General features: G+C 42.4%; 1 protein-coding gene across 3 annotated transcripts in view; it reads right to left on the bottom strand.

The window, feature by feature from the left end:
* The window catches only part of HYCC1 (hyccin PI4KA lipid kinase complex subunit 1), a 97,817-nt gene extending 81,483 nt beyond the window's left edge, over positions 1–16,334 (bottom strand). For 2 of the 3 annotated variants that reach the window (XM_054020192.1, XM_054020196.1), the window contains exon 1: positions 16,230–16,299. The gene's annotated coding sequence lies outside the window, so the exon portion shown is untranslated. The other variant, XM_054020194.1, reaches the window with a different exon arrangement.
* Positions 16,335–16,611: the final 277 nt, after the last annotated feature.

The following is a 16,611-nucleotide window of genomic DNA, read 5'->3' as shown; positions in this document are numbered from 1 at the left end:
TATGTACGTTTTGTTCAGGTCTGATGTGGGGCTGTCAAGTGGTGCTATAACCCTGTAGGGCAAGTGAAACAATGGTACCCAAAATGAGAAAGTATCATTTTTTGCACAGTTCCAGAAATACTGCAACATGGCTCTGACTACAGTTTTTACTGTTTAAGTTAATTTCAACACCTTAATGTGTCATTTATTGGTGAAAGCTACCAAAATGACAATGTGTTAAAAGATTTTTATTGGTTTTGTGTGGGCAAGTATTTTTTCCCAGAAATTATTACGCTATTTAGCACGTGGCAAAAATGGCAAATATCAACATTTTGCGATACACCAATATGAAGTGTTTTCACATCACATATTCTTAATTGTCAAAGTATCTCATGAGACTAATAATTTTCTATGTTTTCAGTTGAAATTTGCTGACCAGATTAGTCTCATGATGAAGGTTGTGCAACAGTAGTAGACTGCATGCCCATAGTTTGTTCTGCATAATGGGTAGATTATGCAGAACAAACTAAGTATACTAAAAGTATATGAATTCTTAATGTAATGCTCTTCAATTTATAAGCTGTTGTACATACAAAATGTAGCATCTAGTCTGCCTGGTAGAACATTTTAATTTGTAATTGCCTATGCCTGCAGTACTAGCCTTTGAAATATTTTAAAATTAGGTTTTTAATTCAGTGAACTCTTATGCACAGATCAGTATTAGTGTCAAAGATGACAATACACAGCTATGAAAGAAAGAAATTGGCCCAAAAAGTAATGAAGATTAAGTCCACAAACAAGTCCTTGCCTCTGCACAGAAGAGAGATGAAGTGCATGGTACTACTCTTACCAACCACGTCATCAACAATATGACAAATTCATCTTACCCTGAGTCACTTCCAGAGGTTCTTATCAACCTATTTACTGGACTGCTTGTGACATCAGATGAACAAGAGTCTCAACTGAAAAGAGCAGATGGTGAAAAAACAAAATGAAGAGATTTGCAAGAGGTGCACTTGATTCTGATGGGGTAGACAGCTTCCTCAATCGTCAAGAAATCTGGCATTAAAACATCTGCTGAAGACTTCACAGAAGACAGCCACAGAAGCTATCAGTCCAGAAATTGTTTTCTGCAGAGCCCTGTCCTTAGCAAGATGTAGAAAAGATGCTTCAAAGGCAACTATTCTTAGTTACCCAATAGGACTTGTCCCTATGTCCCTCTTTCATACTGATGGATCAATGAGAAGAATAGACAAGGCTGAATTAGGGTATTAGCTGGAAGCTCAAGCTGAAATAATCCATGAGCTACCAGCATGCAACAAAGAAACCACAGTGTACATCAGAGATGCCATGGTAGTTATACAAATGATGACTGGAGACTTAATTCCTCAATTTAATTAGTTGGCTGCAGAGTACTTGAGGCAGGTCCTAAAAGGATTTGGCAAAGCTAATTCCGTAATCAAAGTATTTGACAGGTATGACAACAGTAACTCTGTGAAAACTGCAAGACAGCGCCAGGCAGCTCCAAGGCTGAATGCAAGATATGCCAAGTGATTGGTGAACAACAGTGCTTGTGTCTCCATGGCAAATGTTGCTAAAGTTGGCATCTAACAAGCACTTACTTGTATAATTTCTCTGAATGCATGGTTCAAAATGCAGCGAGTGTAGGAGCACACCCGACACAAACACTCCTCCTTGTTGGAGACTTTTCTAGTGGCGAAATAGCAAAGTCCATTACCAGTAGAGGTTTTGAATAAGCCTAAGATTTGGACAATACTCAAGAAGTAGACACAAAGAAGCTTCTGCATTTTATCTGTGCCAATATGTTTTTGGGCTTCTTGCCGTCAAAAACCATAGTAGTTAGATCACCCAGTACAAATGTTTGGTCCTTGCTGTTTACTACTTTCCAAAAGTGGCACACACACATAACATGTGGATTGAAACAAGCACCATTCCCAGCGCAACTGATAAGTGTCGCTTCAGACATGCAACGTGATTTCTGCAAAATGCTGTACACACATTAACAGAATGCGACTGTCATCCCTATCTGGTATTGGGAAAACAATGTTTAATGCTGTCAAACAAAGAACTTACCACTCAGAGATCTTGCCAAATTGGTAGAGAGTGATGGACAAACTGCAATTTCTGCAGCAAAGAAGTCGGTACCAGTACTGTATGACCAGAGCAAGAAAGAAAAGGGGACTCAGACCCAAATTGCTTGCACACCAGTTTAGCCATCAAAAAGGATAAGTCAGTGGCCAAACTTCCACCACATGAGGACAGTTTTGAAGAGCATGTCAAAAGATCATCGTGGCAAACAAAGATTTGGATATCTTCGCACATAGGTAAACCAGGTATTGAAATCACCATTACAATACAGATGAAAAACATGAATGATGAACTATTTCCTGTATTCAAAGGACCGATGGCATCTGAGCTTCTATAAGACTTTGTGCCTGAACCATTAAGGGTTGCTGACAATCAAGTGTCTATAGTCAGAACAATCCTCCTTGTGCAGAACTGGGTACACGCCAACACAACGAAGACTATGGTAACCCACACACTCTGGACAGAGATCATAATGATGAACAAGACTATGGTAATGATGTTGACTACAAGTGTCACCAGTGCAATTACATTTCAATGATACCTGTACAAATGTATTGTTAGATTTTGCTTTACCCTTTAGATTGTTATTGCATTGCTTTGAAATCATGAATAAATCTGGTTTGATGTCTTGAGAGACTACATCGTTTAATGATTAGCAGCAATGAATGCAAATATTTTAAAGTAGCCATTTTAACATGTTGATGGGGTCACTGTTTATCCCCGTTTCTACAGTAATGGCATCACTTTACAGCTCCACATCATACTTGATCTTAAAGTAGATATAATAAGCTTTCAAATGATGTATGACGTATGTGCGCATACAGAGAGGGTACATTAAGTTGACCAAATCGGTGGTGTCTGCCACTCGCCTAAATGCCAGTAGTCAGATTATCTTGGGCAGTGATCACATCAGAATTCATTAGATAAACTTTGTCTAGGTGTAACCTTGTTTAGGTGGAAGACTTCCAAGAAAAATCCAGATGCTGCAGGAAGTGCTGTTGCCGATTCCGTGGGTGAGTCTTCTTTCTAAGTGAGCACAAACAGTGCCCCAGTATGATAAAAGGTAACATTGATCGAAGTGAAGTCAGATGAAATGTAAAACTGATGCTGAACACTTCAAACCATATACCCAAATGGCACCCTTTACAAGAATAAAGGTGTGTCATAGGGCATCCCTCTTCAGAAGGCTGCAGCACAAGTATGCCTGCTTTGGCTTCCCCTTTCTATGGGCCATGCAGAGGAACATTGTTATCAGACTCTGAGTGAGAGACTAAGCCCACCTCTGGGCTTAATTTATTCACATGCACCATTGTAGTACTTCCCCAAAAATCTTGGAGCAAAAAACCATTTTCAACAAACCCTCAGCAGGATTTCCCATTCCCCTCTCCAAAGAGATCAGCAGCAAGTCACCAACTCAAAAGTCAATCGCAGCACTTTCTCAGTTCCTTTGACCCCTGATTCAGAGGTCCTCTCTCCAGACCTCCCTGCCTGAGAGCAACCAAGCTTCCCACACCCTTTCACTCAGTTCTTTGCCCTGAGGGCTCTCTCTCTTGCCGTGTCCACTTTCTCCAGACCTCTTTGTCTGGGAGTCCTAATCCTACTCAGGTGATCCATCCTTATCCAAACTTTTTCATTCTGGTTACCTTACCCTGTCCAAGCTGGATCGTCCCCTTTTTCCTAGGGGCCACTGCCCAAGCCTTCTGTTCATCAAGCATCCCCAGCTTTGATCAGTTCCCATGAACAACTTTGTTCTCGTTCCCTCTACCAGATCTCCTGAAGTTCAGTCCTAAGGAACACCTTTCTTGCTGCTTCCCGTCTCTGAGTCTCAGGCAGCTCTCTCCTGCACCTCTGATGCCCGACGGCTTTGACCTTCTAATCCCCCTCTCTCAAGGCCCAGGTGCCTTCCTTTAAGCCTAACCAGGGGTCCTCTGACCAGCCACAAGTACACAGGTCGCTTCCCTCTTAAAGGGCTAATGTCACCTTGTGACAAGGTATCAGCCAGCAAACCTGTCATAGTTCTAGCTTGATACCAGTGAAACTCCATCGATGGAGCAGAGCCTCAGCTGGTGTAAGCTGTCATAGCTCTATTGACATCAAAGATTTACCCTTGTGTGTTTAAAAATTGCAGAATATAATCATACGTTGGCTTGTCAACAAAGACATCAAATGGAATAATGTAAGAGATACCCATAAGATTGCTTACAGTAGCTTTACAAGTGACTATACAACGAAGACTAACTTCCATAAATAAGTCTTTTCATTTTACTGATACCATGAAATTGCCTCAGTTATTATTCCTAGTAAAAAAAACTAGATTAAGATGAAATTAAAATTGAGAGTACATAGCAATACTTTAGGGTAAAATTCATTACAGGGGATATTGCAATTATCTCAAAACCAAGCATTATAAAACCCAGAAAATTCATAGTTGAAGTTAAACAAAGGAATTTCAAAACATGTTAAGGTATGCATAATTAAGGCATGAGAGCAGTTTTAACTCTGCCCTATAATGACAATACGCAATAGCCAAATGATTATTATGACATTTCAGTGCTTGTGGTCCCAGATTAGATAAAACTGATTCTAAGAACAGATTTCCCTCCCCATGCCAACTGCATCACTTCAAGGCAGAAAACCCTAAACAGAAAGCTTCAGATTTGGCCCTTTATGACATCTGCTTGAACAGAGGCAGCCGATCCAGTCCAAATTGATCACATTTAAGAAACTCACCAGCAAATGGGGGAAATTGACCTTATGTCCTCTCACTTGTTTATTATGTATAAAAAAAAGCCTAAAGGGATGGGGTTGGGGGGAGGATGCTCCTCCACTTTCTAATTAAAAATAAAAGTAATTTAAATCTTGTTTACTCTGTAAGGCTATGGTCAACTGAAACATTAGCCACTCTGAAACCTCGCCAAATAATATCATCACAAGAAATTGAAGCATTTGAGAAGCAAGGAATTGTTAGACAGTTACAAAATGCTATTTGGTGATAGTTTGTCAATGTCTCTTTAGTTCCAATACCTAATACCTGTTGAAAGGAGGTTTTTAAATGATTCAGCATTCCACTCTTTCAATTCAGGTGACGGCTCACAATAAACCTCCCTAAGAGCCTTTCGCAGAGGGGGCCTCGATACAGCAAAACCAGGAAAGACCAGAGATGACATCCCTAATATTTCTAAAGTAAGATTGGCACAACTTTTGTGTGTAGACTATTTCACTAAATCAGGCCACCAAGAAAAAGAGACTCCAATCACCCATACAAGAGAACACTATGCACACACACTATACAAAAACAAAGTTGCATACAAAGAAAATTCCATACAAAGATCTTAGAAGAAAACAAAAAAGCAGGTAAAATACAGAGCTTAAATTTTAATGTCACTGAAGTCCAGACTACATCATTATACTGATAAACATTTAAGTTAGTTTGCCCACAAACAGCTAGTGCATACCTGTTACCCTTTACTGAAGTCTTTAAAATGGCTTTACACCTATCTCCACATCCTTGCTGTGACGGGTTGGATCACAGAAACCCCCTTGGGAGCTGCCACCTGATGTGCAAAGACTACCCCTGCTCCTGTTTTCCCTGCCAGCTCAGGACTCCAGCACCCTGTCTTGCTGAGCCAGACACTCCTGTTTGGCTCCAGACACAGATCCAGGGTCTGAATCACTTGTCCCAAAGCTGCAAGCTTACCTGAAAACAGCTCACAGTAGTGTGCTTGTCTTTGGCACTCAGATGCCCAACTCCCAGTGGGGTCTAAACCCAGATAAATCCGTTTTACCCTGCATAAAGCTTATGCAGGGCAAACTCATAAATTGTTCGCCCTCTATAACACTGATAGAGAGATATGCACAGTTGTTTGCTCCCCCAGGTATTAATACATACTCTGAGTAAATTACTAAACAGAAAGTGATTTTATTAAATACAGACAGTAGGATTTAAGTGGTTCAAAGTAGTAACAGACAGAACAAAGTAAGTCACCAAGCAAAACAAAATAAAATGCGCAAATCTATGCCTAATCAAACTGAATACAGATAAAAAGAAGAACAGGAGTACTTGTGGCACCTTAGAGACTAACAAATTTATTAGAGCATAAGCTTTCGTGGACTACAGCCCACTTCTTCGGATGCATCCGAAGAAGTGGGCTGTAGTCCACGAAAGCTTATGCTCTAATAAATTTGTTAGTCTCTAAGGTGCCACAAGTACTCCTGTTCTTCTTTTTGCGGATACAGACTAACACGGCTGTTACTCTGAATACAGATAATTTCCTCACCAGTTCCAGAGTGCTCCCTTTTACAGGCTAATCTCCTTTTAGCCTGGGTCCAGCAATCACTCACACCCCCTGTAGTTACTGTCCTTTGTTTCAGTCTCCTTCAAGTATCCTGGGGGGGGGGGGGTGGAGAGGCTCCTTCTTTAGCCAGCTGAAGACAAAATGGAGGGGTCTCCCCTGGGTTTAAATAGACTCTCTCTTGTGGGTGGAGACCCCCCCTCCTCCCTCCTATGCAAAGTCCAGCTCCAAGATGGAGTTTTGGAGTCACCTGGGCAAGTCACATGCCCCTGCATGACTCAGTCTTTGCAGGCCCACGCCATTGTCCACATGGCATCTTGCATGTCTCCAGGAAGACTTCTCATGTGGATTGGAGCATTCCAAGATGCATTGTTCCTCAAGTGTCTCCTGATCGGGTACTTAACCTGGCGAATTCCTTCCTAAAGAAGCTGACCAAATGCCTCACAAAGCTTACTTCGAAATCAGGCAAGCATACAGCCCATATTCTTAACCTCGAGTAGAAAATCATATATATATGTACAAATAGGATGAATAGATATAGTAGACCATAACTTTTACGGAGATATGTTACATGGCACAGGCAGCACAAAACATATTCCAGTTATGTCATACATACATTTATAAGCACCCCCTCCCCATAAAGCCTTATGGGGTACACTGTCACACTTGCCTAGGGAAAAAATGTATGTAAACTTTAAAAAGAATCTTTCTGATATTATATAAATTTAAGGCAGAAACAGCGGATTAAGAGGTTTAAAAAACACAGATCACTACCCAATCACTGTCATTCTACAATGCTGGTCTAGAGTCACCAGTTACATCTTTATTATTTTGGCAGTCCCTGCTTAAAACAGTTCATAGTCTTTTACATATGATTGTACATCACTGACCACAAGGGAGCCCTGATTTTAATTATAGCCTGTGGACACCACCATAATACTAATAATAAACAAGTGCAATGGCATTAACAAGTCAAAAACCACAATTTAGCTGAGCAGTTGAGACAGTATCAGATTACAATATGTTAAGAAATAATTTTCCAAAACACAGCACCAGGAGAATCAAATCAAATTTGCTTTTCACCCACATCCTCATCATGTATTGGAAATAGTATTTTATATAATATCACTTAAATCATTGTAAATTACTTTATGCTCATTGGTTGAGCCAGTTTTCCAAATTTAAGGGGTAAAAACAGAAGCGATAATAATTTGGACCCTGCCGTCTAGATTCCAATAAAATGCTAGAACCAGCATGTACAGTATAAAGATTTATATGATGGTATCATGGTACTTCATATTGATACAATTTGATAATATCTTGTTTAAACTTTATGCATATTACTTCTGGAAGATAGAGTGCTTGACAACTAATGCCAATCTCTGAATTCAGAGTAGCAGCCGTGTTAGTCTGTATCCGCAAAAAGATATGCATCCGAAGAAGTGGGCTGTAGTCCACGAAAGCTTATGCTCTAATAAATTTGTTAGTCTCTAATCTCTGAATTATACTCCTTCCAGTGCACAGTGATTCACATGTTACCTGCATAAACTCCCACAGCACATAAACAAACAAACATATTTTGGGCCCAATCTTGTGGTCTTGAGACTGACAAAATTCCACATGGACTCCAACGCGTGTTATCTTGTATAAAGATCAATCCATTAATTAGGGACAGCTGATCAATTAATTTAAATTGTAAACTGTTCAGGGCAAGAGCAGTGTCCTCATGTTTTTGTAGCATGTCTAGTGTAATCCTGATAGGTGCCTGAGTTCTAGTGTACTTAATACATCCAGCAATTTTAACATTCAACTCTCAATTAAAAATTTTGATTTCATTTTAAAAGCTTAAGTATCAAGTGTGCTCCCAATACCGTGACTTTTAAAGACTTTTAAAGAAAAGCTCTGCTTTAAAATTATTGTTTTTCCTGTTATAATTCATGTAAATTCTTCAAAACTATGCATATGCTATTATGGGAGGCATAATTAGTAAATATATTCTATACATTTAGGCCTCATCTTAACTAGGAAAAAGGTGCATTTTTAACATGGTTAACCACCATGTCTACACTACAGCACCTACAGCTGCACAGCTACAGTGCTCTAATGTAGATGCTTCCTGTAATTTATGGCGTTTTTTCCCGTTGATGTAGGTAATCCATCTCTCGGAGAGTCAGTAGCTAGGTTGATGGAAGAATTCACATAAGTTTTAGGTATAGATCAGGCCTAGTACAAAAGTAAAATCATAGTGCAGACAATGTTGTTGTAGCCATGTCAGTCCCAGGATATTAGAGAGACATCTTTTATTGGATCAACTTCTGTTGGTAAGACTCATGGACTCAGACTTTAATGCCAGAAGAGACCATCATAATCATCCAATCTGAACCCCCGCACATTGCAGGCCACAGAACCTCACCCACCCATTCTTGTAATAGACCAATAACTTCTGTCTGAGTTAGTGAAATCCTCAAATCATGATTTAAAGACTTCAAGTTACACTAGTTTAAACCTGCAAGTGACCGTGGCTGCAGAGGAAGATGAAAAACTCCAAGGGTCTCTGCCAATCTATAACAGGGTTCAAAAAAGAACTAAATAAATTCATGGAGGATAGGTCCATCAATGGCTATTTGCCAGGATGGGCAGGGATGGTGTCCTTCGCCTCCGTTTGCCTGAAGCTCGGAATGGGCAACAGGGGATGGATCACTTGAGGATTACCTGTTCTGTTCATTCCCTCTGGAGCACCCGGCATTGGCCACTGTCAGAAGACATGATAATGGGCTAGATGGACCTTTGGTCTGATCCAGTATATCATTCTTATGTATGTAATCTGACTATGGGGAAATTCCTTCCCGAGCCCAAATATGGTGATCAGTTACACGGTGAGAACATGAGCAAGACCAAGCAGTCAGACATCTGGGAAAAGTTGTCTGTAGTAACTCAGATCCCTCTCTATTGTTCCATCACTGGCCATTGGAGATATTTGCTACTAGCAATTGCAGATCAGTTACATGCCACCGTAAACAGTCTGATTATAAGATCCTCTCCATAAACTTATCAAGGTCAGTCTTGAAACCAGTTAGGTTTTTTGCCCCCACTTCCTCTCTCTAATAGTGTGGACAACACAGTTGAAATTTTAACATGTGCTAGCATGTCAAGGAAAACACTAAGCTCTCTCCTAACCCATTAGCCAACACTGTAAAAATATGCTTTTTTCCTAGCGTGGACACTCCTATACGATTCAGACCAGTGCTGAATGTTCTTGGCAAGCCACTGAATCAAAGTGTGATTTTTAGTAGACAATTGTGATGCTTCCCAGGATACCCAGGGTTGTGAGGAACCTCACTACCACATGCCCTTAGCATAAGGAAGCTTTGTGCCTTCCATGGGTCATATCCCCAAATCCAATGGCCACGGGCAACACAAACACTCCCCTCTAGGCCTCACCAGCCCCAGTTACTCTACAGGTTAGCAATAGGAACACTCCAACCCCCCAAGGAGGTTGCACTGAACACTCACTGAAGCCTCTGTTACACTGAACACTCACAGTATTAACCAATTCTTTGCTTCTAAAGAAACAGTACACCCCAATTTACCAGATCCACTTCAGATTATCTCTCCACTTAACACACAACACTTTGACACTTTTATATTGAAATCAAGTATAAGTTTATTTAACAAAGCACAGAGATTCAAGTAACAGCAAGTAGTAGCAAGTAGAAAACAAATGTTTACATATAAAACAAAATCCTAACACACATTCTAGAACCTAGACTTAACTAACTAGATACTTTAGTGTCTTGTAGAGTAGAGTAATGCTCACCCAAAGGTCTTGCAGCATTTTACAGACGGGCTAGGCTGTGATTCTCCTTTCATGAGGCAGGCACGCTGTCAGCTTGTCTCCCAATATATACAAATCCCATACTTTGACTTCATTCATAAGTAGGCCACCGCTCCCCACCCCTCTATTGCAGTGGTTCCCAAAGTGGGGTTCGCGAACCCCTGGGGGTTCACAGAATGTTTCAGGCGGTTCGCAAGAAAAATTTCATTAATGGCGGCCAGAGGACTCTGCTGGGACCCAGCTGCAGGGCAGACAGCATGAGCCCGAGGGAGAGCGGGGCCGGGCAGTTTGAGCTGGCAGCCCGAGCCCCTCCCCTGTCAGCCAGGGAACCGGCAGCCCGAGCCTCGTGGAGAGCGGGCAGTTTGAGCCGGCAGCCCGAGCCCTCCCCGTCAGCGGTGGAGCCAGCAGCCCGAGCCTCGGGGAGAGCGGGGCCGGGCAGTTTGAGCCAGCAGCCCCAGCCCTCCCCTGTCAGCGGGGGAGGCAGCAGCCCCGAACCCCAGCACTCCATGCGGGGTGCAGGTGGCAGCTCAGATTCCTGTCCCACCTTCCTCGGTGGAAGAAAAGCTGTTTGCGAGCCAAACCAGCCAGAAGCACGTTGTAGCCAGTGTAGGAGCGTTAAGGTGTCTCAGTAATTGTCCTTCTCTCTGGAGTGCTGATTTGCTTCAGTGAGTGAATCTTCTCAGTTTTTAGTTTGTTGGTTGTTAGCAGTCTCTCTCTCTGTTATTTTTATTAGAACTTTTGTACACAAGTTCAATGGATAAGTGGCTGAAAAAGGAAAGTGTAAAGATGCTGGAATCAGCTAGTGTTTCCTCAAGTCCACACTGTGGAAAATCTAAGTCTAATGATCATGATGGTCCTGGAAAGACACTTACAAAGAAAAGAAAATATGATGATTATATAAAATATGGCTTTACATGCATTGGTGATCAAGAACATCCAAAACCACTGTGTGTGATTTGTGGTGATGTTCTAGCAAACAGCAGCCTCAAACCTTCTCTACTTCGGCGCCATTTAGAAACTAGGCATCCTGCACAACTCGACAAGCCTGTTGATTTTTTCAAGCGAAAATTAGCTGAGAAGAAAATTGACATTACCAGTTTTATATCCAAAGCAAGTACTGATCATGAAAATGCACTTAAAGCGTCATACCACGTGAGCTTCCGAGTAGCAAAAGCATCAGAAGCCCATACCATAGCAGAGAGCTTGCTTGGTCCATGTATAAAAGACGTAGTTCATTGCATGCTCGGAAAAAAGGCTGCAAAAAGGATTGACATGGTACCTTTGTCCAATAATACCTTGTCATGAAGAATTAATTACATGTCAAATAATGGAGAGACCACAATTTTACATAGAGTGAAAAATAGTCCATATTATGCTATACAGTTGGATGAATCAACTGATGTAGCTAATCTAGCTATTTTGCTACTGTTTGTACGTTATGTGAATGAAGGTATGGTTGAAGACGACTTGTTGTTTTGCCGACCATTGGAAGAACGTACAACTGGAGAAGATATCTTCAATCTGACTAATGCATATTTTCAAGAAAAGGAAATAGATTGGTCTCATTGCCTAGGCATTTGCACTGATGGGGCCACATCAGTGACGGGGAAGTATACTGGATTTGTAGTTCGAACAAAAATGGTTGCATCAAAAGTCTCTTGGACTCATTGCAGCACCCATAAACAAGCCCTTGCAACAAAATGCATGCCAGAGGGACTGAAGGAAGTGCTGGACAATGCAGTGAAAATGGTGAATTTCATAAAATCATGGCCAACAAATTCTAGAATATTTCACGTACTTTGTGAAGAAATGGGTAGTATACACGACTGTGTGTTGACCCATACTGAAGTTAAATGGCTCTCAAGGGGTAAAATCCTTGTGCGCTTGTTTGAGGTTAGAACGGAAATCCTAGGTTTTTTTTCCCAACAGCCACCCTTTCCACTTGCCAGCTGTATGGAAAATAATGTCTGCGTCCAGAGCCTAGCTTATTTAGCAGAAATTTTCTCAAGAATTAATGACCTAAATTTATCTCTTCAAGGCCTCAATATAACAGTTTTCAATGTGCAAGAGCGAGTTGAATCCCTGATAAAGAAGTTGCAGTTCTGGGGAAGTTGTTTGGAAAACAATCAAGCTGAGCGTTTCAGTAATCTTCATGACTTCCTGGCAGAACATAAGCTTCAGTTGGATCTGTGCACTAAAACCAATATAATTGCACACCTAAAAGGACTTTGCACAACTTTCAGGGAATACTTTCCAGCTATGTCAGGCGATAATAATTGAATTCGCAACCCTTTTGATGATACTACTTTCTCAACACAGATATTAAACACGAAGGAAAAAGAGAAATTGATTGAGATCTCCTGTGATTACGAACTGAAAAGGAGTTTCAGAAATCTGTCATTGATCAACTTTTGGCTGAGTTTAAGAAAAGAGTACCCCTTTCTGGCAGAAAAAGCTGCTGCAGTTTTGTTACCATTTTCAACAACATACTTATGCGAGAAAGCATTTTCCTCATATGCACATCTAAAAACCAAATACAGAAACAGACTTGATGCCCAACCAGACCTGAGACTTTATCTTTCTCCAGTGGTTCCAGACTTCCAAGAGCTATGCAGAGCAAGGCAAGCAAATCCATCACACTGAGGAAATTTAAACTTAAATCCCTGGAAATATTCATTTTTAGGAGGGGGTTCACGAGATGTCACAATTTAGTGAAAGGGGTTCGCGGGCTGTTAAAGTTTGGGAACCACTACTCTATTGTTTTGTTTCTTCCTGTAGATTCTCTTGCAGATTTTGCAACCTTTCGACTGGCACCTGGCTCAATATCCAATAACGTTTCGTTGTGAGGCAAACAACATACAACACACAAATGACCAGACAGAGACATAAGCGTCTGTTACCACCGGCCTGAAAGGAACATGTCCAAGGCATGCAAATATCACAACAATGCTGTTCAATTCTGTACACAAAAAAAAAAACCAGTTCTGTTATTAATAATTTGTATTGCAGTAGCAATGAGAGGGGGCCCCCCAGTCATGGATTCTGGCCAGTCCCATTATGCTAAGCACAGTACAAACAAGGCATAGTCTAAATCCCTGATCTTACAACAACTTAAGCACATGGGTTGCTTAACTTTATACACGGTTAGTAAAGTTAAGCATGCGTTTAAAAGTCTTTGCAAGGTTGGGGCTTAAGGGAGTAAATATCCAGCTGTTCCTGCTTATTTGTCAATCTGCCTGTGGCACTCTCTTGATAGAAACAAAAGAAATGGAGGAAGGGAGCCAACAGGCAGACCAGAAATATATTATCACCACCAGTGAAAGCTCAATACAGGAAAAAAAGATATTCCTTTAACAGTTTGATCTATTTAAATGCACCTCAATACAGAAATTGAAAGAACTACTACATTTAGAAATACAGCCAACAAAACACTATAGATCAAAATTGCCATTAGCTTTGTTAAAAACGTATCTTATGACTGGTATTTTTGGTACCACAAACAAAATAAAATCTTCATTTTGGAAGAAAGCTTTATGCTGTGTTTTCTTACAAGGAAAGTATGCCAAAGAAATTAAAACAAAGAAACTGTGTCCCTCAAATTACACTTAAAGTATTTTATTGTTAATAAAATTTCATCTTAGGAATTAAAATACCCTGGAAATTAAACCAAGCTTTATAGTGCTATTCCCCACCGCCATAGCAACAAAATCGAAGAAAGATTTCACTTGCAAAACAACAACAGAGAACTAAACCTGATATGTTAGAGGAAAGATATTCTATGAAGAGTGGACTAAAGCGGTGGTTCTCAACCTGCAGCCCAATCAGCACACAGCTGTGGCCCATGTGACACTCTCAGTTCCATACAGGTAGTGTATTATATATATATATATATATTTTGTATGGATGCGACTAGAGTGACCAGACAGCAATTGTGAAAAATCGGGACAGTGGAGGGGGGGGTGGGGGGGAAATAGGAGCCTGTATAAGAAAGACCCAAAAATCGGGTCTGTCCCTATAAAATCGGGACATCTGGTCATCCTAGATGTGACCCACGTAACACAAAGAGCTGCATATGTAGCCCACAATGGTAAATAGGTGGAGAACCACTGGACTAAAGCATATTCCAAATGTATTCATTTGTTAAAATCAGCTTGTACCCCAAAAATAGACCACTAATCTGTAAAAAAAAAAACCTCGAAAGGGGTCCGTTTCCACCATCCTGTTTTATAATAGAAATGTTTGTCAGATCTCACTAAAATAACTAGCAATGTTACAACAGTCTGCTTCACAAATATTCTTTGATATACAATTTGTTTGTACCTATTTTGAAGTCTGTAGCTATCAAGATTACTCAAAAGTAGCCATTAAACAGGCACCTGCACCTTTTACTCATCCATTTCCTTCTTCTCAAAAGGACAAACTCCCAAAATATTGATTTCATTATGAAAATCTAAATTGCAAAAGTTAGTATCAAATCAGAGAAGTCACACAAACCCTCCAAATATGTGAAAATATAGCAGTCAGCCATCTGACACTTCTGAATGGAAAATCCTTCCAAAGGCTTTTCAAGGCTGAGATAAAATTAGATGAGAAGAGAGACAAGTGCAATGGTTTCCAGGGTTAGAGACTTTAAAGAAGTCTACAGACATTGACCTCTGCCTTTCAAAAAATGCGATGTACACAGCACAAAATTTAAGTTACCTGAATTTAACGTGCAAGCAACTGGTTAAGGAAATCTGCATAGAAGCAAACCCAGCCACCAACTACAGCTCTTTCTGCCGCTTTCACATACCTGTCTGAGTGGATTGAAATCAATGCAGAAGAGGAAATGTGCTGGAAAGATTAATGAAAGCAGATTAATTTTCACTAATGTAACCAGCACAGCACCAGATTGGTTTTGAAATCTTTCCATAAAAAGTTATATGCTTAAACAAAAACACAAACAGAAGTGACAGAGGAAGTAGAGACTAATAACTGAGTATAAGAAGCAGAAATTCTACAAGTAACAGCACATCACAAGTGATATTTGAAACACTCATCCTAGTGTAATAGAACTAAATAGCTGCAGCATCTTTGTCTTGTCTGTAGCAGACTGCAAGCACTTCAAGGCACAAGCTGTTTTTTCTAGTTTTCCGAAGCGAGATGGATATGTACAGCTATTTATTAATAAGCAGTCTCAGCAAGACCATCCCCTATCTCTCTGGTTTTCCCCATGACCCCACCTCTATGTGAAAGGAGACCAAGAGACTCGGGGACTCTCAACCTGTGAACAAGAGATCAGAGTCACCAGTGCTGATAACCAAATTGCCACAAGGCAACACACACACACACACACTCCACAAGCCCTCTCCTAAAGAGAAACACGCGCAGGCCGCTGCGCCAGACTCCAGTTGTGAGACGATGGGCAAGTGGCTTAGGCTGCCTGTGCCTCCGCTTTCCCATCTGTCAAGCGCGAGCGGAGGGGGTCCCTGGCTGCCTGTCGGGGCGCTGTGCGGGCACATCGCGGGGGCAGCGCTCCCAGACCCGCCAGCCCCAGGCGCTGCCCAGGCGCGCGGCAAACGCCTTGGGGCAGAGACCCTCTCTCGCCTCGCTGCGAGGGCGCCGGGAACACGCGGCCCCGAGCGATCAGGTCAGTCCTCGCCGCTTGATGACCCAGGCCAGCGCCAGCCGGGCTCGGCAGGCTCCGCAGACTAACCCCTGCTGCCGGCTTAGAGCCGGGGCAGCGCCCCCGCCGCCTCGGGTCAGGGCGCCCCAGCAGCAGCACCACCAGGCACCCGCACTCCGAAGCCCGGCGGGCAGGGACACCCCAGCCCCAGGCGCGGCGGCGGGAAAGAGAGGGGAACTCCCTGCAGGGAGCGCCTGACAGCTCTCGGACCCGGGACTGGAGGGAGCCGGGAGGCCGGTACCTCCCCAAGCTGCCGTTACCCGGCGGTTCTAACAGTCCCAACGGCCAAAGTCTCCCAGCCCCGCCAAGAAAAGTTCCCTCAGCCCGAACAGCCGCTAGTCAGACTCACCCCTCCCGCCCAGCGGCGCCGCCACTCCGGAGTCCGCCGCTCCCTCACTCACTCCGACACACCACCTCCCCTCCGCTCACTGACTTACTAGCCTCGGGGTCTGCCTGGCGGCGGGGGGGGGGGGGATGTGAGGGGCCGACCCCGCCCAGCCTGTCCCTGCCTGGCTGCGGCGTCAGCCAATGCTGAGGCGATGAGCAGTCACGCTAGCCTATGGGATGGCACAGAGGGTGGGATTTAGAACGGGCTCCCCCCTCCTTTTCCACTGGTTGGATCTGTCCTGTTCGAGGGGGTGGGGTGTGTGGGCGGGGATACAGGCTATGGGCGTGGTTTCCAGACTTCTCTCGACATCTGATTGACAGCAGAGGATCCATTCAGCCCCCAG

This window comes from Malaclemys terrapin, chromosome 2, assembly GCF_027887155.1.
Source record: "Malaclemys terrapin pileata isolate rMalTer1 chromosome 2, rMalTer1.hap1, whole genome shotgun sequence".
Classification (NCBI taxonomy): domain Eukaryota; kingdom Metazoa; phylum Chordata; order Testudines; family Emydidae; genus Malaclemys; species Malaclemys terrapin.
This window is presented reverse-complemented; position numbering and strand designations above follow the sequence as displayed.